The sequence below is a fragment of the Pristiophorus japonicus genome, chromosome 14 (assembly GCF_044704955.1).
Source record: "Pristiophorus japonicus isolate sPriJap1 chromosome 14, sPriJap1.hap1, whole genome shotgun sequence".
Classification (NCBI taxonomy): domain Eukaryota; kingdom Metazoa; phylum Chordata; class Chondrichthyes; family Pristiophoridae; genus Pristiophorus; species Pristiophorus japonicus.
The window spans coordinates 187,135,972-187,159,421 of record NC_091990.1 but is presented as its reverse complement, the minus strand read 5'-3'; the positions used below and the strand labels follow the sequence as shown (position 1 = coordinate 187,159,421).

At 47.0% G+C, this 23,450-nt stretch overlaps 1 protein-coding gene across 1 annotated transcript in view; it reads left to right on the top strand.

Moving 5' to 3' along the window:
- Positions 1-14,155: 14,155 nt before the first annotated feature.
- The window catches only part of dennd2b (DENN domain containing 2B), a 489,686-nt gene continuing 480,391 nt past the window's right edge, over positions 14,156-23,450 (top strand). The window contains exon 1 of the mRNA XM_070899957.1: positions 14,156-14,176. The gene's annotated coding sequence lies outside the window, so the exon portion shown is untranslated. The remainder of the gene's footprint in view (positions 14,177-23,450) is intronic.

Below are 23,450 nucleotides of genomic sequence, written 5' to 3'. Positions count from 1 at the left end.
AGAGAGACCTGGGTGTCATGGTACATCAGTCATTGAAGGTTGGCATGCAGGTGCAGCAGGCGGTTAAGAAAGCAAATGGCATGTTGGCCTTCATAGCGAGGGGATTTGAGTACAGGGGCAGGGAGGTGTTGCTGCAGTTGTACAGGGCATTGGTGAGGCCACACCTGGAGTATTGTGTACAGTTTTGGTCTCCTAACCTGAGGAAGGACATTCTTGCTATTGAGGGAGTGCAGCGAAGGTTCACCAGACTGATTCCCGGGATGGCGGGACTGACCTATCAAGAAAGACTGGATCAACTGGGCTTGTATTCACTGGAGTTCAGAAGAATGAGAGGGGACCTCATAGAAACATTTAAAATTCTGACGGGGTTAGACAGGTTAGATGCAGGAAGAATGTTCCCAATGTTGGGGAAGTCCAGAACCAGAGGTCACAGTCGGAGGATAAGGGGTAAGCCATTTAGGACCGAGATGCGGAGGAACTTCTTCACCCAGAGAGTGGTGAACCTGTGGAATTCTCTACCACAGAAAGTAGTTGAGGCCAATTCACTAAATATATTCAAAAAGGAGTTAGATGAGGTCCTTACTATTAGGGGGATCAAGGGGTATGGCGAGAAAGCAGGAATGGGGTACTGAAGTTGAATGTTCAGCCATGAACTCATTGAATGGCGGTGCAGGCTAGAAGGGCCGAATGGCCTACTCCTGCACCTATTTTCTATGTTTCTATGTTTCTATGTAAGATAAAGGTAAGCAGAGTCAGAGGAAATGTATTAGCATGGATCGAGAATTGGCTCGCTAACAGAAAGCAGAGAGTCGGGATAAATGGGTCCTTTTCGGGTTGGAAATCGGTGGTTAGTGGTGTGCCACAGGGATCGGTGCTGGGACCACAACTGTTTACAATATACATAGATGACCTGGAAGAGGGGACAGAGTGTAGTGTAACAAAATTTGCAGATGACACAAAGATTAGTGGGAAAGCGGGTTGTGTAGAGGACACAGAGAGGCTGCAAAGAGATTTAGATAGGTTAAGCGAATGGGCTAAGGTTTGGCAGATGGAATACAATGTCGGAAAATGTGAGGTCATCCACCTTGGGAAAAAAAAACAGTCAGAGGGAATATTATTTGAATGGGGAGAAATTACAACATGCTGCGGTACAAAGGGACCTGGGGGTCCTTGTGCATGAATCCCAAAAAGTTAGTTTGCAGGTGCAGCAGGTAATCAGGAAGGCGAATGGAATGTTGGCCTTCATTGCGAGAGGGATGGAGTACAAAAGCAGGGAGGTCTTGCTGCAACTGCATCGGGTATTGGTAAGGCCGCATCTGGAGTACTGCGTGCAGTTTTGGTACCCTTACTTAAGGAAGGATATACTAGCTTTGGAGTGGGTACAGAGACGATTCACTCGGCTGATTCCAGAGATGAGGGGGTTACCTTATGATGATAGATTGAGTAGAGTGGGTCTTTACTCGTTGGAGTTCAGAAGGATGAGGGGTGATCTTATAGAAACATTTAAAATAATGAAAGGGATAGACAAGATCGAGGCAGAGAGGTTGTTTCCACTGGTCGGGGAGACTAGAACTAGGGGGCACAGTCTCAAAATACGGGGGAGCCAATTTAAAACCGAGTTGAGTCGGAATTTCTTCTCCCAGAGGGTTGTGAATCTGTGGAATTCTCTGCCCAAGGAAACAGTTGAGGCTAGCTCATTGAATGTATTCAAGTCACAGATAGATAGATTTTTAACCAATAAGGGAATTAAGGGTTACGGGGAGCGGGCGGGTAAGTGGAGCTGAGTCCACGGTCAGATCAGCCATGATCTTGTTGAATGGCGGAGCAGGCTCGAGGGGCTAGATGGCCTTCTCCTGTTCCTAATTCTTATGTATGCAAGACAGGTCTAGGCTCGACTGTGATGACATTTATGAACAACAGTCTGCTTTCAATATCTAACCTCACTGATGAAACAAAATAGAAAATGCTGGAATCCTACTGCAGGTCAATCAGCAATTGTAGAGCTAAAAAGGCAGATTCTGAAGAAAGACACTGTCTGAAATTTTAAACTGCCATTTTCTCCACAGATTTTGACTGGCCTCCTGTTTGTTTTCTGCGTTTTCTGTTTTTGTTTCAGATTTCCAGCATTTCACAGTTTTAAAAAGAACATTTTAGTTGTACTCTCATTGCTGCTGACACCCATGAAATTGTAACCCAACATGTGCTTTCAGGAGAGGGGGAGAACATTTGGGGAAAGACAATAATCAATCAAGGATAAGACATTGATCGAGGCCAGTTTCCATTTGCATGAAGATGAATCATTTTGAAAAATGTTGTCATCCAACTTGCTTGGTCCATTAAATTGACGGGTGTGTATATTCCACTTAGTTTGTGGTTCTTTTGTTCAAAATTTGTATTGTCTCTTGCCAACTAATTCTGAACCATTAACGTAACTTTAAAAAAAATCAACTGCCTAAGTAGCTAAGGATTTTTGTTCCCTAATTTGGTTAGAAACTAAGCATCAGAGAGATAAACAAATTCTGAACCTTTTAAAGGCAACAACAGACAAAACCACACAATTACAAATGAAGTTTCAGGCATCTGCTTTGGTGGATTAATGTAATGTCTGATTTTGGCATGATGCTGATTCATAACACCTTATGATCCACTTTAATATGTAGTCAATGAGTAATTCAGCCTCTGCCATTACACAGCCACCAGCACCTGAAAACAAAATAAATTAGTTAGTTGTATCCATAAACAACAGAGAAAGAATTTATATAGCGCATTTCACGAACTCAGGATGTCCCACTTTACAGTCAATGAAGTACTTTTACGGTGTAGTCACATTTATAAGTCATCATCATCATAGACAGTCCCTCGAAGCGAGGATGACTTGCTAAAAAGGGATGAGTTTACAGGTGTTTCAATGAAGGACCTAATATTCCTACATTGTGAAGGGTGGAAGATGCCTGTGCGTGGATTTTTTTAATGTGTGGTGGCCGTTGCACACCAGCCACCACACGGGCTTGACAGAGCCAGGTCTTGGTCCAGTGGCAAGGATTACCCAAGACTAACTGGAGACTTGCTCTGCTGCATGGACCTAGTGCGCACATATCGCAGTGTGGGCTGGCCCGTGCTGTCCCTGGGCCCTCGCCTCCTCTGGGCCCCAGATTCACGCCTCTCCTGGGCCCCGGTCACTTCCCTCTACGGACTCTTGCTGCTCCTGCCCGTGTCTGCCCGCACTGCAATCAGCAACCTGGCTTCGTAGCCGTCGCCCTCCTGCAGTAGCACGCGCTGCTCCCTGCAGTGGTATGCCGCCTCACGCTGTTCCCTCCAATGGCCCAGGCCTGCTGATGGTCTTGAGCTGTAAGTGTTGAGCTGTTTTAGGACTACACAAGTGACTTATCTTGATGTCTGTCTTTCTTTTCTTTGCTCCCTTCAGCCTGCAATGGGCTATTTAAGGGGGCAATGGCAAATGTCAGGCCAGAAACAGTGAAGCAGGGCCAATGGCATAATTGCATCTGATGATACTAGATTCTTTTAACTTTAACTTTAAAGTGAAGAATGAAAAGAAAGATATTATAAAGGTTTGTGTCATGGGAATCAAAATGGTTGTGCGGCAGTGCAGTTTTCATAGTAGACTGCTGCTGGCTGTGTGGGAGGATAGATGCACCAACATCAGTGTTCTCACTCAGGCCAACATCCTCAGCATCGAAGCACTGACCACACTCGACCAGCTCCGCTGGGCGGGCCACATCATCCACATGCCCGACATGAGATTCCCAAAGTAAGCGCTTTACTCAGAACTCCTACACGGCAAGTGATCCCCAGGTGGGCAGAGGAAACATTTCAAGGACACCCTCAAAGCCTCCTTGATAAAATGCAACATCCCCACTGGCACCTGGGAGTCCCTGGCCCAAGACCACCCAAAAAGGAGGAAGAGCATCCGGGAGGGCGCTGAGCACCTCGAGTCTCATCACGGAGAGCATGCAGACAGCAGAAGGAGCGTGCTGCAAACCAGGCTCCCCACCCACCCTTTCCTTCAACCACTATCTGCCCTACCTATGACAGAGACTGTAATTCCCATATTGGACTGTACAGCCACCTGAGAACTCACTTTAGAGTGGAAACAAGTCTTCTTCAATTCCGAGAGACTGCCTATGATGATGATGATGTATTTCCTGCTTCTATGGAACGCATATTTGATCAGATTATACCAGAGAATCAATCGGTCCCCGGCGAGATGGTCTCCAAATGTCAGTGATAGATGAAATGGTCATTTTGACTTCACTTGGGTTGCTGGACGTTTTTGACCTTCTGGTCAACTGGTGGCTGAATGTCAAAAGTGTTTTTTTCTGTCTAGTTTATTAAAAAATACCATTCAGAGGCCTTTCAAAGGGATTTTTCCCAGTATCTTTCCGACGGGATCTTTTGATATTACTCACATCCAGATTTTGGCACAGCTACCACCCTCAATCTGTATAATTTCTGATGAGGACCCGGCAATACATCTTCTATCTACAACATGGTATTTGTTTTATCGGCTTGGTATTTCCTCACTTATTATCAGACGATCAGTGTCCCAGGAATTTAAACAAATAAAATAAAACATTGGGTCCGGCAGGTCACTGTGGGACTGGGTAGGGCTGTTATACTAAAGGAGACCGGCGGTTGTCTACAGTCTGAGTTTCTTCCACAGGGACAATAACTGGCTGCTCCATGCTACCTTCTCCTTAGGGCACAAAATATGTTGCACATGTGCAGGGGATTCATACAGATTTGTAATACTTTTCCTTGAAAATATATTTCTAATGGGATTTTTCCAAATAACCTCTGAACTTTAGTTGCAATTATATTTAATGAGGAGTGGAAATAATTAATCGAATGCATTTGCTTAGGTTTAAACCATATACTAATTACAACATAAAACTGCCCACCATAGAAGTACGGTTTATGTAACTGGCTGGCAGTATGACACTGCTTTTACTCAGTGAGGCTTTATGTGTTTTTAATTGAGGTTGTACCTTTCTGCCATAAGTTAAATGTTCCTGGTTTGTGCTGTTTCCACTTAATAAGTGACTGCTAAAAAATTACCCCCCAAATTGGAAAAGAGTAATTGTATGAATGTGCCTGAGAGATCCATAAAAGGGAATACAAAGCACATATAGAAAGTGAAATAAATACATGAATGCCATCTTGAAATTATATTACTGCCAATTTTACAGGTCATTGAATGTATGTATGAATCTGGAGACTATGAAATTCCATTCCATTAGAATTCTGTAAACTACTGCTTTGAATATTTCACACCTTTTGTATAGGAAAGATTAGGATAATTAGAAATCTATGGTAAGAAAATAATTTACTTATATAGTTTCAGCACTTTAGTAGAATGTACAATATGGTGTTCTGATGGATATAGCATTTTACTGATTTGATTTATATCTAACATATGTTTCATAATGTTTCAATACAGGTTTATTTAATACAAGAATTGCCAGATGCATTTAAAACATAGAAATGGGTTATGAAATAACTATTTTGGAATGCAATAAACAAGACCCCCGGACAATAGTGATGTTATTATAAAATCGAAAGATATAACAAGGTCAACTACTTTAGACGCAATGGGCTAAAAATTTGGATGTTTTACACCATCCATTTCCAGCAAAATTTTGCGAAGAAATGGGACCTCCCGTTCTTTCGCCCATTGGCGGCAGGTCCCACGGCGTCCGGCAGTTTCCGAGGGCCAGCAGCGCTGCCGGTAAAAGCGATGTCCGTGGAAATATACATTAGGGAGAGGGTGACGTCAGTTATCGTGCAATGCCGACTTAACATCACTTCGGCGAACCTGGATCTTAGCGCTGGGTTCTAAACTCGCCATGAAAACCCAGTGTTCAGCAGACTCAGAGGTGCTATCAGCACCTCTTAAAAGGATACACACATATTTCAGGTAAGTTTGCATTTAAGCTTTTGGACTGGATTTGTTTGATTTTATTGAATCAGTGGTTTGCTGCAATCCATGTTAAAAGTTTTTTTAAGTATGCACAGAATGCTGCTGGATGCTTACAAGGTCTTGGATGGCAAAGGAAGGCTTCTGAGAATACAGAAAATGCTGGAAATACTCAGCAGGTCAGGCAACATCTGTGGAGAGAGAAACAGAGTTCATGTCTCAGGTCAAGATGCTGCCTGACCTTAGTATTTGCAGAATGTTATGCTTTTATTTCAGATTTACAGCATCCGCTTACAGAGGGAAGAGGAAGATGCAGAAGAGGACGAAGCCAATGAGGATGAAGCAGAAGGAAAGATGCAACCCCAGATAGCCCCTTTCTTGTTGAGATATCTGGGATTGAATCATCCTCCTGCGGTACCGGTGATCACAGCCCCAATTCTCTTTCACCATTTGTCCCACACCTTACCTTCCCTCTGTTACTGATCATCACAGCGTCCTCTTGGCCACGATGTTGAAATAAAAGCCACCACAAAGCAAACTTTCCAATACAATTTTATATATCTATTCAGCCAATATGACATCAAGAAATCAACACATACCCTTATGCATTCCCTTAGTGAGTGTCTTGTGTGTGCCTTTGCCTATCCTACTGAGGTCATGCTGTGCTACCCCAGTGGCTCTAGCATGGCTGGTGGAAGGCTGCTGACTTTTAGTGGGTGACACTGCAAATGGCCTTCCTGAGTGTCAAATCATCTTCTTCTTCGAAGGCACAAGGGTGAAGTTGTGGTGAGGGGTGGACAGGAAAGCAAGAGGTGCATGCGAGAAGGAGGATAACATTTGAGGATACCAGCGTCTTGTATCCTTTCAGCCCCGCCACTGACCAAGGGCTCAGCCATGTCCCTGCCAAGAATGGCCCGCACAATCTCCTCCGAAGGGGTGAGGTAACGCTAGGAATGGGAGGTATGCCTCATGATTGATATAGATTGTTGGTAGGTGAGTGATTGGGATTGGTGGGGGATGGTGGGGTAGTCCTGCATTGAGCAGTGTGTGAGGCTAGTGATGCAGTTGGTAAGAGACAGCTTTTGAAGATGCTTTTACTGACCTTGACCAATGATCTGAGGATATGAAGCTGCTTTGGGTACTGGAGCCAGGTGTTGGAGGTGACACTGCTGACAGTGACAGCCTCAGTGATCTGGTCCCACATTGTTCTTTCTGGAGGGCCTCCTGGCCCGTGTGGGTAGAGGACCTTTCTTGCAGTGTTGACCCCCTGCACAAAGCTGGAGTGCTGCGTCCGATACCCTGGGTACCGCTTCCCTGGCTTATGAGCCATTTGTGTTAGTGCTGAAGCACTTTTCCCATTTTGAGCTTGTTGTTATGATCTGTCAATCACAAGTATGTTGATCACCTCATCCCTCTTTAAATTGCAAATGTAATTAATGGACAAGCGTACCCACTCTGGCACACACACTTTCCCCTATGGAATAAGCTCATGGTTCTAGTGTAAGGCAATCAACAGCTGAATGAAAAGTACAGAACTCTTGGGGCAAACATTGTATATACAACATTGAATATCTGCCAGAATTAATTTAATCACACAGATTACAAGGCATATTGGAGGCTTTGTGTGTAGCTTTTCTACATTACTTGCCTTCCACAGTGATTTCGTTTTCTCATTGATGATAGCTTCTTTTGCGACTCTGTGTGACAGTCCCTCTGCTTGCTGCAGCCATCATGTTTTAATTACCTTTCAAGTTAATTAAAAGTATGTTTATTACAACTTTTTGAAAAATAAAACAGGTATAAAACAATGAATATTCAGACTTGCCATACCTCCTGCATTTTTCTTGAAATAATATTAATGGGGCATGGTTACTTATAAAGTATCTTGTAAGACATTTATAAACAGACAAGAACATTAATGCTATTGGTGGTGAGATGATTATGTTATTATTTTGGGTTCTTTTACTCCTTTTGCATCAGATACTTTTAGCTTTGTTTTTTTAGTCGGCTTTCCGAGGTGACATCTCCCAACGTGCTTGACACATTTTGAAGAAGAGCAGGGGAGATCTCCTATCTTTCACCCTCCATAAATTTGAACTCATCCAAAACTCTGTTGGCTGCATCCTAACTCGCACCAAATCCCATTCACTCATCACCTTGTAGTCGCTGACCTACATTGGTTCCCAGTTGAGCAACGCCTCGATTTAAAAATTCTCATCCTTGTTTTCAAATCCCTCTATTGCCTCACCCCTCCCCATCTCTGTAACCTCCTCCAGCCCTATAATCCTCTGAGATTTCTGCGCTCCTCCAATTCTGGCCTCTTGCTCATCCCTGATTTTAATCGCTCCACTATTGGCGGCCGTGCCTTCACCTGCTAGGCCCTATGCTCTGGAATTGCCTTCCTAAATCTTCGCCTCTCTTTCCTCCTTTAAGACACTTCTTAAAACCTATCTCTTTGACCAAGTTCTGCCCTAATATCTCTTTATGTGGTTTGGTGTCAAATTTTGTTTTATAATGCTCCTGTGAAGTGCCTTGGGATGCTTTACTACATTAGAGGTGCTATATAAATGCAAGTTGTTGTTGTTCTGGCCAACATTTAGCGCTAAACCAAAAACAAATTCTCGGGTCATTTATCGGCAAATTGTCTGTCAGGTTTCCCAATGTTACAAAAGTGCCTTCACTTCACAAGGACTTCATTACTTTGGGATATCCTGAGAACATGAAAGGTTCTATATAAATGTACATTATTTTTAATTTGAGAGGTAGTAGCATAATGTCAGCGAAAAGCAGCAGCAAGGGGGAAGTGTCACTGAGATCATGCACTGGGTCCATGGGGAACATCAAAAGCCATTCTCCAAGCTCTGGCTCACTTACGATCAATGCCTCAGGATATCTATCAGTTTAAAAACAAAATATTCACACACACTTTTTACATAAATATTGGTGGAGTATGTTAAAACAAACACGTCCTCCCTTTAATGAAAAACTAAGTATGCACTGTGAGGCTTGAAAGCTCTAATTGACCTTTTTGTATAACAATGATTTCAGTCTGAAGATTTCCAGTGATTCCCTGCACCTACATCGGGTGGGTTTTTAAAGTTGGAGATACTCTTCACATCTTGTTTACTTGTATGAAGCTGAGTGTAACATGAACGGATATATTCAAGAAATCCTTATTTGACCTTTATCACCTTCTAACCAAAACAATTACTCAAGCAATTTCCTTTGTCTCAGAGAAGCAAAGTATTCTTCCATTGCACCTCTATTGTCAGTCCTTAAACTCATTGCTCCTCATCTTTGAATCCTCATTTCTCACAGGACTTTACTGCTTCACACACAAAATGTACAATGCAGTATCTAAGCAGCTCAACAAGACTACTTGTGCCCACAGTTGGCAAACTCTTTTATTTTGAGTAGCAAATTCAGTGTAAAACCAGGAGTAGACATTCCAGATTGGTCAGAAAGATCATGTATTGGCTCTCCTGAAGCTGAAATCTCCCGGCTTTTCAAATTTTGATTATGTATTTGGTAAAAGAAAATCCAAGTTTTAACATGTCAGGCTGATTTTCTTGCTATCTTGGTGAATATTTAAGTGCGTCAGAAACTGCAAAGTTTTGTCTTCCCTCAAATAGCTTTGACTAAAATGTAATTGGTGGGTTTGATATCATATCAACTTGATCAAGATTTCCTTTCCGTCAAACTATAACAAAGTATTAGTGAATTATGGTCTACGGTAGCGTAAGCCCCATGCTCCCACTCTGTCCCAGAATTTTTATGCATCAACATTTGTCTGACACACATTGCTAATACAAGGATAAGGAAAAATACAAGTTGAGCAGTGTTCAGTGAACAGATAGTGGAGACTTTTACATTGTAGTCCAGGTCCTGGGAGAATGGTGCCAAAATGACCTTTGTTCTTACATTTGAAATGTGCTGCCGGTTCCACCCAGGGAGGAGTTAAGTTCAATGGTACCTCAGGATATCTGACTGCGACTGGAACAATGTAGGTCACCTCCATAACATTGCCCCTCTCCGCCCCTGCCTCAGCTCATCCGTTGCTGAAACCCTCATCCATGCCTTTGTTACCTCTAGACTTGACTATTCCTATGCACGCCAGGCTGGTCTCCCACATTCTACCCTACGTAAACTTGAGGTGATACAAAACTCGGCTGTCCGAGTCCTAACTTGCAGCAAGTCCTGCTTACCCATCACCCCTGCACTCGTTGACCTACGTTGGCTCCCAGTTAAGCAATGCCTCTATTTCAAAATTCTTATCCTTGTTTTCAAATCCCTCCAGGGCCTCACCCCCTCCCTATCTCTGTAATCTCCTCCAGCCCCACAACCCCCTGATATATTTGCGCTCATCTAATTCTGCCCTCTTGAGCATCTCTGATTATAATCACTCAACCATTGGTGGCTGTGCCTTCTGTTGCCATGGTCCTAAGCTCTGGAACTCCCTGCCTAAACCTCTCTGCCTCTCTCCACCCCTCTTTCTGCCTTTAAGACGCTCCTTAAAACCTACCTCTTTGACCAAGCTTTTGGCCATTTGCCCTAATTCCTCCTTCTTTGTCAAATGTTTTGTTTATAATACGCCTGTGAAGCGCCTTGGGATGTTTTACTACATTAAAAGCGCTATTTAATACAAGTTGTTGTTGTCAGGCAATTTACACTCGGGAGTACTGGTGAAACCCATGCGTCACGAGTCAATCACACCATTGTAATAAAAAGGGTCTTGTGATGCTTCCTCCATCTGTTCTGCCTGCTTTCATTTTTTTAATTTATTCAGCTGGATTGACACTTCTGCCACTATCATATTAAACAGCTTCAGCATTTCAACTATTTTGATGACAAGATATTTGTTAATTTGGTGAGATTTTGAAATACAGGCATAATATTTTTTTTGGAGTGATGGGGGACTGGGGAGCAGCAATTGGGGTCATTTGCCCCTCCAGTTAGTGGCAACAACTTTTCGCCTGGGCACGGCGCCGCAAACGACTCCCGCTAAATTGCTCGGGAGTTTAGCGGCAGCAGTAACCAGTAGCGTTTTGTTCCGCTGTGCCGGCAATGACGATGGCATCACCAATCGCAGCGACCTGCTTTTGCCCTGGAGCGAAAGTTCTGGCCGATGACAGCGACAGTTTCAGGGATCGCGTCCTGGGATGTAGGCCGCTAGTTAAAGGGGAGGTGGCGCTTGCAAAAAAAAAACAATCGTCCGACTTACTGGTCACGGGTCCAAGCCGCAACCTGGCAGCCCGGCTGGGCTGATGCCACGACACCCCGCTTCCCGGTGGTCTGAGGAGGGACCCGCAGAGTTGGCAGCTTGGTCCTCCCCTTTAATGAAGGGGAGGGCCCTTTCTATGTGGCAGCGCTATGCGTCCTGCTCTATTTGCTTCAGCCCCACTCGCGGCCCACAGAACAAGTGGAACACCTTATTTTGCGCTCCACTTGCTCTTGGATGCGGTAACCCTAATATTGCAAGCGGGGCGGGATTTCCGCGCCTGGCTCAAGAACTCCCACCTCGCGGCAGTTACCATCCCCAGATGGGGCTGTATGCAATTTCCCCCCGCTGAATGTTTTGGAGGAATTTTCTGCCCCAGAGCATGAATGCAGCAGTCATCACAGAGTATTAAGCAGTGCAGTGCACCTGAAGGTCAAGGAGAGGGTGCAGGTGGCATTGAAGGTATATGGCGGCATCAGGTACTATCCCAGAAAGCAGGTATAACACAGCAAAGTCAGCTACCCGGACATGACAGAGTAAGTGCATGGCTAGGCTCAGACTCAACAGTGGGGCTGTGACTGAGCCATGCCGTTTGATACAAGATGACCTGCGGGGACAGACTACCATCCACACTGCACTGATCAATTTGATTCACAACATAGTTATGCCTAATGCATCACAGTACACCTGCCCGTAGCCTTAGAATCTCTTGGGAGAGCTGAAAAACCAGATAAAAACCCAATGCTAAATGTTTGGACCAGTTGTGGGGACAGGGTATTACAATATGCTCCAGAGAGGTGTATACAATTATATTGGTGTACTGCACACTGCACAATATTACTATGGACTCACCATGGACTTGGGTGAAGAGCAGCTGCAATCCATGTAACACCAGACAGTAACTACCAAGAGTAGGCCAACGGGGCTGCCAGCAAATGTGGCCTGAGGTCTCCTTGGCCAGTTCTCTAATGAGCTCTGCAAAAGGAAATCATAAAATTCTATTAGACATATGGAATTACGGAATTATTTGCTTTGACTGTATACTTTAGCATAGACCTATATATGTATTCTGTTAATTACACTTTATTTTCTGTCCATGAATGAATAAGATATAGCAAAGTGAATTCATTTATTAGGTGTTTCAGTACATGTGGTGTATGTGTTTAGTATATTTTTGTCCCACGTGTGTTGTCAACTTTTGCTTATTAGTTTTTGGAACAACCCTGGTGGATACCTTCATACCCAAGGTTAAACTCTAGAGGATACATTAGACAGGGTACCTGTATATATGACCAATTCTAATAAACCTGTAACACTTCTTTGCTGGAATTTCTGTGGGTTCAATGTTTTCAAAGGCACTGCCTAGTGCCACTTGTGCATGCAGAGATGTGTGATTATGACATGTGATAAACAATTGCTCCTATATGACTCCACATACACCATTGCTATACGGGACCTCCTCATGAGACCCACCACTGCTCTGTGCGAGCATAGAATGCTGAGCATCTATGAAGTCTTTGAATCTTTCTCTCATGGCAGCTTGTAATCATTCTCCGTGAGTTATAGCCAGCCATGAATACTCAATTATCCTCTGAGTTGTCGACAAGGAGTTAAACATTGTCTGTGACATATTGCCACATTTGTACTCTCCAGAGGAGAAATTTGCATCTCCCATTAGTGTCCCCGGGGTGGGGGGGCGCTACCGGCTCCCGCAAAATTGGGTGGGAGTTAGTGGAGGCGCAAATCCAGCAGGTAGCACCCCAGGCACGCCGATGACATCATCACCCTGCACAACGACCCGTTTTCGCCCCGCAGTGGAAACTGGGCAGCGCCCCGTGAGGATGTCGTGAGCAATGTCAGCGCCAGCCTCCTGGGTCGTGAACCGGGCCGCACTTCGCTCGCGGGGCGAAAAGTAAAGGGGAGGTGCGAGGCCATTTTGTTTTTGAAGGCCGACTTACCGGTCCAGTGTTTCATGGTCTATTTCACAGGGACCATGCCGCGATGGTGCAGCCCGGTATTCTGCTTCTGTGCCAGGCTGTGGACATGGCACTCAGCATCCCCAGTGATGTCCTGCAGAGCTTGAAGCGTGCCCTCCCCTTTAACGGAGGGGTAGGGCTCTGTGCTCGTGCCAGCACTACGCGGAGAGGCCCTTAATGCTGGAAAATTCAGGCGTTTACTGCCCTGGTCACGTCCCCCCAGAGGAAGTGGAGCGCCCGACATTGCACTCCACTTCCTCTCTGGGACAGTAACACCAATTTTGCGACCAGGGTGGGATTTCCGTACTAGGTGCAGGAAGTCCGGCCACACCTCGGTAAACGGGGCGATACCGAATGTACCCTATTTGTGGGCCATCTTCCCACACCAAAAATGTTATCATGTTTCTCAGTTACACAGTTCAGACTTACATGCACCTGATTGCTAAATTGTGATTTTCCCTCTGGTTGGTGAGCCAATAATTCTGCACTTCATTAATGGGCTTTCCAAGATTTATATACTGGTCACATGGCACATTAATTAATTGAGAGATCTTAAACAATCATTATTGCAGGTGATCATGTTCGGCTAGCTGCTAGTTTAGTCACAATTTTTCTGTTTCAAAACCACGTGTCCCTACCATTTTGTTAGTGAGACATAAACTATAATGAAAAATAGTAATGCAACCTGTTTTGTTTGCCAGAAATGGAAAATGGCACTGTTTCTTATGCTATGAATGTACTTATCAATCTGTCAAAATTTAATCTCTGCTGCAATTAGTTTCTCGAATGTGCATGACTAGAATTTCAGTCACAGATTATGAAATGATTGCTAATTGTTTATTCGTACTAAATTGCTTCACAAGTATAACACACGTTACTTAAATTTGCAGTGATTGTGCAACATATAGAAGTATCACAAAGTCTTATGGCTATTCAGGCAGACGAAACATTTTAATAGGATGACAAATAGTGACTCATGACTGATTTTGAAATCCCAAAATTTTTCTCCGATTTCCTGGTGTCTAACGAGGAAGTAGCTGTGTGTGTGTGAGTAGTAAGATAGTTATGTTGTAGCAAAGCACTACTTTGTCACTAAATACTATAAGATCATGTTTTATTTGTGTTGTTGGTGATTATACTTTGTTGCTGATAGTGCAGACCCAGATAACAAATGGCTAAAAATCCATTTCATATATACTTCCTTGGCCTCTATCAGTAGTGCTTGATAAACACGACTATTCACTGGCTGTGTCTCTCTCCCATTTGGCACTTCTCAGGCTGAAGTTGGGACTGGACTGTAGTGTCTCTGCACCTTGTTACAAACTCACACGAGGCATGGATATATCAGACACGGTCACTCTGTGACCTTCACTTTATTCCCAGGACTCAAGAGTGCTGATCCTGGGTGGGACCTCCCCTTTTATACCTGGAAGCCCAGGTGAGGAGCTCACTCCCTGTGGTCAGGGTGTGCATTACAAGGGTACAGGTGCAGTATGCATGAGTTACAGTTACATACTTATGGTCATTGCAAGATGATGAATAAAACATGACATCACCTCCCCCCTTAGGTCTTTTAGTTTTAGAGGTTAAGTCTATCGGGTGGTCGACGCTCTCTCGTGGAGCGCCGCAATTGTGGCTCTGGTGGCTGAGCCTCAGCACGTGTCTCTGTCACTTGAGGTGATTCCGGCCTGTCCGGGCTGGCCGCAGGGACTGTGCATGCTGAGGGCTGTCTTTGTTGCTCGTACGCTGGCAGTGGTGCGGGTGCTATCTCATCACACTCTTCTTCCGGTTCCTCCGTGTCTGCACTGAACCTTGTCTTTACTTGGTCTAAGTGTTTGCGGCATATCTGCCCATTGTTTAGTCTGACCACCATGACCCTGTTTCCTTCTTTGCCAATTACGCTGCCCTCAAACCATTTGGGTCCCAAAGCATGGTTAAGGACAAATACCGGGTCATCTATTTCTATCCACCTCCCCCTTGAGCCTCGATCATGGAGCTCGGTTTGGGACTGGCGCTTGCTCTCAACAATGTCTGCCAGGGCTGGGTGAATGAGGGACAGCCGCGTCTTGAGCGTGCGTTTCATGAGGAGTTCCGCTGGCGGGACACCTGTGAGCGAGTATGGCCGGGACCTGTAGACCAGCAGGAGACGCGATAGGTGGTACTGAAGGGAGGGTCCTTGGATACGGAGCATGCCCTATTTTATGACTTGGACCGCGCATTCCTCCTGGCCATTGGAGGCCGGCTTGAACGGCACTGTCCGGACATGCTTGATCCCATTGCCCGACATAAACTCCTGGAATTCATGGCTGGTAAAACACAGACCATTATCACTGACCAGGATGTCTGGCAAGCCATGGGTTGTCACGGTGATGGATGTCGTGCACGAGTTTAATATGATGCACTTGATCCACTTCGAGTATGCATCAACAACGATCAGGAACATTTTCCCCATGAACGGGCCCACATAGTCTACGTGAATACGTGACCATGGGCTCGTGGGCCAGGGCCACGGGCCGAGTGAGGCATCCCTGGGGGCATTGCCCAGCTGGGCACACGTCATGCACCTGCGAACTCAGGGTCAATCCCCGGCCACCACATGTGTGACCGGGCAATAGCCTTCATTAGCACAATGCCAGGGTGCTCGCTGTGGAGTTCCCTGATGAACGCTTCCCTTCCTTTCTGGGACATGACTACCCGGCTGCCCCATAACAGGCAGTTGGCTTAGACGGAGAGTTCATCCATCCGTCTCTGAAATGGCCTGACTTCCTCGGGGCACGCCCTGTTTGCGGGCGCACAATCCCCAGTCAGGACACATTTCTTTATCATGGATAAGAGAGGGTCCCTGTTGGTCCAGAGTTTGATCTGGCGGGCTGTGATGGGGAAGCCCGCAGTGTCAAAAGCCTCAACGGCCATGACCATCTCAGCGCTCTGCTCCGATGCCCCTTTGGTGGTGGCCAGTGGGCGCCTGCTGAGCGCGTCAGCGCAATTTTCGGTGCCTGGCCGGTGCCGTATGGTGTAGTCATACGCAGCCAGCGTGAGGGCCCATCGCTGTATGCGAGCTGACGCATTAGCATTGACAGCCTTGCTGTCGGACAACAGGGATGTTAACAGCTTGTGGTCCGTCTCTAGCTCGAACCGTCTACCGAAAAGGTACTGGTGCATCTTTTTCACACCATACACACAGGCGAGTGCCTCCTTCTCAACCATGCCGTATCCACGCTCTGCCTGGGAGAGCGACCTGGAGACGTAAGCCACCGGGTTGGAGTCGGCCGTCATCGTTACCCTGCTGCAAAACACACCCGATCCCGTAGGATGATGCATCGCATGTTAAAACCAGATTTTTACAGGGATCATACAAAGTCAACAGTTTGTTGGAACACAGCAGGTTCCTCGCCTTATTGAAAGCCCGTTCTTGACAGTCCCCCCAAAACCATTCACAACTTTTACGGAGGAGCATTTGTAACAGCTCCAACAATGTGCTTAAGTTCGGCAGGAAGTTCCCAAAATAGTTCAAGAGTCCCAGGAATGATCGCAACTCCGATGTGTTGCCGGGCCTGGGCGCCCGGCGAATCGCCTCAGTTTTTGATTCAGTGGGCCGGATCCCATCTGCGGCAACCCTCCTGCCCAGGAACTCGACCTCTGGGGCCAAAACCACGCACTTGGCCTTTTTCAGCCGCAGGCCTACCTGTTCCAATCGGCGTAGCACCTCCTCCAGGTTGCGGAGGTGTTTCTCAGTGTCTCGACCCGTTATAAGGATGTCCTCTTGGAACACGATCATTCCAGGCATGGACTTGAGCAAGCTTTCCATGTTTCGCTGAAAGATAGCCGCTGCCGAACGAATGCCAAATGGGCATCTGTTGTAAACAAATAATCCTTTGTGTGTCGTGATGGTGGTCCGAAACTTGGATTCTTCAGCCAGTACCTGAGTCATGTAGGCCGAAGAGAGGTCCAGCTTCGTGAACAGCTTACCACTCTGCCAGAGTGGCAAAAAGGTCCTCCGCTCTCGGGAGCGGGTATTGGTCTTGCAGCGACACTCGGTTGATGGTGGCTTTGTAGTCGCCACAAATCCTAACCGAGCCATCTGCTTTGAGGACGGGAATGATGGGACTTGCCCAGTCGCTGAATTCAACGGCTGAAATTATGTCCTCTCTGAGCAGCCTGTCCAGTTCACTTTCAATTTTCTCACGCATCACGTATGGCACCGCTCTGGCTTTGTGGTGCACTGGTCTGGTGTCCGGAGTGATGTGTATCACTACTTTAGGGCCCTTGAACGTTCCAACACTGGGTAGAAAGAGTGACTCGAATTTTTGCAATACCTGTGAGCATGAACTTCGCTCCACGGATGAAATGGCGTGCACATCCCCCCCATTTCCAATTCATCTCGGCTAACCAACTCCTCCCCAAGAGCGCGGGGCCATTTCCCGGAACAATCCAGAGTGGCAGCCGGTTCTGTAATCCATTATGCGTTACACCAAGTTTGCACTGCCCAGCACTGGGATGATCTCTTTGGTGTACGTACGTAGCTGCGTCTCAATGCGTTCCAGTTTGGGCCTGCTAGCTCTGTGTGGCCATAGTCTCTCAAATTGTTGGGCGCTCATGAGTGACTGGCTAGCTCCGGTATCCAGCTCCATGTGCACCGGGATGCCATTCAGTAAGATTTTCATCATCATGGGTGGCGTTTTGGTGTATGAGCTGTGGACGTCAACCACATGAACTCTCTGAACTTCAGCATCCATGGTTGTTCCCCAGGCCTCATCCTGCATTTCAGACCCCTCGTCTGGTTCCTCTGCCTCGCAGACTAGCCTTGTTACTGCCTTTTTGCACATCCTGGCCAGGTGTCCCTTGACATTACAAATCCTACAGGTGTAAAGTTGGAACCTGTAGATTTTTGCAGTGTGTCTGCCCCCACATCTCCAACATGAGCTGAGATTGCTGTTAACAAAAGGGCTATTCCCAGGCATTCCTCTCTGATGGCCCTTTTGGCTGTTTCTAAGCACTCTGATGGGGGATGTTAATTGTCCCATCACAAGATGTATTGTTCCTCGTGATGGCGTGAATTGCCGATCCCCTTTCCATGATCCCTGTTGCCTGGAGCTTGCTGCTACCTGGGTGGTGTCGAATTGCCCTTTCCTGCCTGCCTGGACGATGTCAAATTGCCCTTGCCTGCCTGTGGGGTTCTGTGTCATTTTTATTACATTGATTCCCTGGTTCAACGCAACTTTAAAACCAGGGCTGTGTGCGTAGATTAGCTTGGTCTCCTCTTCCCCTTCCATAATGGTCTGAGCTATCAACGCCGCCCCTTCTAAAGTCAAATCCTTAGTCTTTATGAGCTTCCTGAAAATGCCGGCATGATTAATGCTCTCGATGAAAGAGTCCCTTAACATCTCCCCCTGCAGGCATCGGAGAACTTACAGAGACTGACCAAACACCGCAGTTCCGCCACGAAATCCGAGATGTTTTGTCCCTCCCGACGCCGGTGAGAGTAGAACCGGTGCCGTGCCATGTGTACGCTACTTGCCAGCTTGAGATGCTCACTGATCAGCTGACTGAGCTCTTCGAAGGACTTGTCCGCTGGCTTTTGGGGTGCGAGCAGGTCTTTCATTAGCGCATACGTCTGTGGACCACAGCTGGTCAGTAGATGCACCATCCGCTTGTCAGCCGCTGCCTCTTCCAGCCAGTCCTTTGTGACAAAGCTCTGCTGGAGTCTTTCAACAAAGTCGTCCCAGTCCTCACCCACACAGTAACGTTCCTCTGTGCTGCTGGTGGCCATCCTCGTGGTTCGGTGATTCCCGTTTCTCGTCGCCAGATGTAGTGTCTCTGCACCTTGTTACAAACTCACACGAGGCATGGATATATCAGACACGGTCACTCTGTGACCTGCACTTTATTCCCAGGACCAAAGAGTGCTGACCCTGGGTGGGACCTTCCCTTTTATACCTGGAAGTCCAGGTGAGGAGCTCACTCCCTGTGGTCAGGGTGTGCATTACAAGGGTACAGGTGCAGTATGCATGAGTTATAGTTACATACTTATGGTCATTGCAAGATGGTGAAATACATGACATGGACCATGTAATGGAGTCTAGTAGGGGAAAGGGACATAAGGCGGGTTTGAGCATTTCGAGATACGAATATGCTGCATCGCTGAAGCCACTCAACACTATAGATGGGTGTAAATATGTTTGTTAAAAGAACAGAGGGTCTTTTAGGTCACTCTGCACCATATCCAGTTAAAATAACCTACTCCAAAGACTCTATCAATGCCATCTTAAGCCACCTGCTAAGAAATGCATAAGAATCCCCCATAGCGATCTCTCAAATGTTCCCTCACTTCAGAGGAATGCCTTGTCTCTGCTCCGTACACCTCCCATACAGTATGGCTGAGAGCTCCCATGTGGGGAATCAAAGGGGTCAGGTTTCGGCCTGAGTTGCTCCTATATTTTTGGAGCAACTAGTTTAGAATGGAGTATCTTAGAAATTGCAATTCTCGGCATTTAGTTTGCTCCAGTTCTAGTGAGTTCGAACAGTTTCAGTTTAGAACAGATTTTTTTTTTCAAAAAGGGGCGTGCCCGGCCACTTATGCCTGTTTTGAAAGTTGAGGCAGCGAAAACTTACTCCAAACTAACTTAGAATGGAGTAAGTGTAGATTTTTGTATGCTCAGAAAAACCTTGCCTACACTTAGAAAATCAGGCGTAAGGAAGAGAGATGGCGGGTGAGGGGGTGATGGGGGGGGGGGGGGGGGCACGAGGAGGGGAGTTTACAAACATGAAATACATCACTTTTACAAATAAAGAGCCATCATCAGTAATAAATGATCAATAAATCAATCAAAAAAATGTAAAAAGAAAAAATTTTTTTTTTTAAAGTCAATAAATAAAAAATTACTTTTTTGCTCACTGACTGCAGCACCGGGAGCCCTCCAACAGTGTGCTGGGACGTCCCCCAGTGTGTCTCTCTCTTGCTCTGTCTGTGTCTCTGTATTTCTGATAGTGAGGGGTGGGGGGGTGGAGAGAGGGGAGAGAGGGGAGAGAGGGGAGGGAGGGAGAGGGAGAGGGAGAGGGAGAGAGAGAGAGAGAGAGAGAGAGGGAGGGAGGGAGGGAGGGAGAGGGAGAGGGAGGAGAGGGGGGAGGCTTAACGGGCCCGGAAGACGAGAAGCAGCCGGGCCGAAGACTTCGGGCGGGGCCCGCCCCCAGCAAGATGCCGGGTGGGCGGGCCCCACCGAAGACGTGGAGAGGGAGCGGACCGGACCTGACGGGTGTTGGGGGGGGGGGGAGGGGGGGGAGAGGTGGGAGAGAGCGGAAGCTGGGGGGCTGGGGTCGGGGGTGGGAGGGAGCAGGAGCTGAACGGGGGGCGGGGGGGAGCCGGAGCCGGAGCCAGAGCAGGAGCTGGAGGAGGAAGGTACAGTTCGATCTTCGCTGCCCCAGTGAGCCCATTCGGCCAGGGCTAGGGGCTGCGTGCTTCGGGCCCCTCCCACACAGTTTTGGGCATCTGGAGCTACTGCACATGCGTGCTCACTGTAGCGCGCGTGTGCAGAGGTCCCAGCACTGTTTTCAGCGCAGGGACCTGGCTGCTCCTCCCACAGCTCATGCTGCGCTGCACCGAGGGCCTGGATCGACCCGAGGTAAGTTTTCGCCGCGGTTTTGAGCGCGGAAATCAGGCGTGGCTCACGGGGCTGCGCCATTCTAGGCATGGCCCGAAACTTGATCCCAAAGTCTCAAACCCATACTTTGCCACTCTGTGAAGGAGTTTGTAAGAATAATAGTGGAATGGACCACCATGATGGCTAGGTCAACAGAATTTCACTCTTCGGTGAAAAAATTTAAGTGAGTTATTTTGCCAGGGAATATGGGAAATAAATGCCACCTAAAGACTGAAATAGTGACCCCCACCCCTTGGTCTAATGGATAAAGGCATTGAGCTGTGTGGCAGTGTACCACACAGACCAGAAAACCTATGTTTTGAATCTAGGATTGTGTTGCGTTAGCTGATCTCAGTCAAGATAGCAGTAGAGGAACGTCTGATCTCAGTGCTCCTGGGTTAGAGAGAAACAATAGCAGCCAGAGTTCCCATTCTGTGAAATGTTGGATGAGGACAAGATTGTACTCTGTTGTGATGTCCTTCACATTCGAATAACCAACTGACACTCACTGTGTCGCTGCATATATGAAGAATGTTAGCATGGGTGAGTAACTGGAGAGCTGCTCTCATCTGGGGAATTGTACGCTAGCACTAGTCAACTCCTTCAGGAAGAGAGGGGAAGAAATGGATAAAACACCAAAATAAATGATAGGATATTTGTAGACTTAAAACAGACATTATTGAATGAAATAGGGAAACGGTCCTCTATCTTATTATTAAGTACAATCTCAATTTTAACCATGCCTTGCACATTACTGCAGAGCACAAATAATACATTGATAATCTAGAGTTCAAAGACAGTGCAGTTTGTTCAGCTGCCAATGCAGATTTGGAGCATGGCTGAAATGTTAAGTCCTTACACTCTACTGTAAATCAACACGAGGCACATTCTGCAGGCAAGGTCACTCTGTGACTGAACCTTTATTCACAGGACCAAGAAGTGATGACCCTGCGTGGGACCTCCCTTTATATAGCTGGGTGATCAGGTGAGGAGTGTCTCCCACAAGTTCACCCCCTGTGGTCAAGGTGTGAATTTCTTAGGTGTACACAGTGTACAGTGTTGTTACATGACATCACCTCCCCCCAACGTTTTTGGGTCAAAGATTGAGTCTTTCAGGCGGTCGACACTCTCTCGTGGAGCGCCGCAGTTGGGGCTCTGGTTGTTGAGCCTTGGCCTGTGTCTCTGTCCCCTGTGGTGATTCTGGCCTGTCCGGGCTGACCGCAGGGACTGTGCATGCTGCTGACAGTTCTTGTTGCTCATTCACTGGCGGTGGTGTGAGCACCATCTCATGGTCTTCCTCAGGTTCCTCAGTATCCAAGCTGAACCTTGTTTTTACTTGGTCCAGATGCTTGCGGCATATCTGTCCATTGTTAAGTCTGATCACTATGACCCTATTCCCCTCTTTACCAATTACAGTACCCCCAAGCCACTTGGGCCCCAAAGCGTGATTATAACAAAAACAGGGTCATCGATTTCTATACACCTCCCCTTTGAATTATGGTCATGGCACTCATTTTGGGACTGGCGCTTGCCCTCAACAATGTCTGATAGGATTTGATGAATGAGGGACAGCCAAGTTTTAAGTGTATGTTTCATGAGTAGTTCCACTGGCGGGAATCCCGTGAACGAATGCGGTCGGGACCTATAGGCCAGCAGGAGGCGCGATAGGCGGCATTGAAGGGAGGGTCCTTGAATCCTGAGCATGCCTTGTTTTATCATTTGGACCGCATGTTCCACCTGGCTATTGGAAGCCGGCTTGAACGGTGCTATCTTGACATGTTTGATACCATTACCCGACATGAACTCCCGGAATTCATAGCTAGTGAAGCATGGGCCGTTGTCACTAACCAGGATGTCCGGCAAGCCGTGGGTCGCAAAGACCGTACGCAGACTCTCCACTGTGGTGGATGTCATGCACAAATTCAATATGATGCACTCGATCCATTTCGAGTACGCATCAACAACAATGAGGAACATTTTCCCCATGAACGGGCCCGTGTAGTCTACGTGAATACTCGACCATGGCTTGGTGGGCCAGGGCCACGGGCTGAGTGGGACATCCCTGGGGGCATTGTCCAGCTGGGCACATGTCGTGCACCTGCGAACATAGTGTTCCAGGTCTGCATCAATTCCCAGCCACCATACATGTGACCGAGCAATGGCCTTCATTAGCACAATGCCTGGGTGCTCGTTGTGGAGTTCCCTGATGAATGCTTCCCTTCCCTTCTGGAGCATGACTACCTGGCTGCCCCATAGTAGGCAGTCGACTTGGATGGACAGTTCATCCATCCGTCTGTGAAACGGTCTGACCTCTTCAGGGCATGCTCTGTGTGGGGCGCCCAATCCCCAGTCAGGACACATTTCTTAATCGAGGATAGGAGGGGATCTCTGTTGGTCCAGATTTTGATCTGGCGGGCTGTGATGGGGGAGCCTGCGCTGTCAAAAGCTTCGACAGCCATGACCATCTCAGCGCTTTGCTCCCCTGCCCCATCAGTGGTGGCCAGTGGAAGCCTGCTGAGCGCATCAGCGCAATTTTCGGTGTCTGGCCGGTGCCGTATGGTGTAGTCATACGCAGCCAGCGTGAGAGCCCGTCGCTGTATGCGAGCTAATGCATTGGCATTGACAGCTTTGTTGTCTGACAACAGGGATGTTAATGGCTTGTGGTCCGTTTCTAACTCGAACCT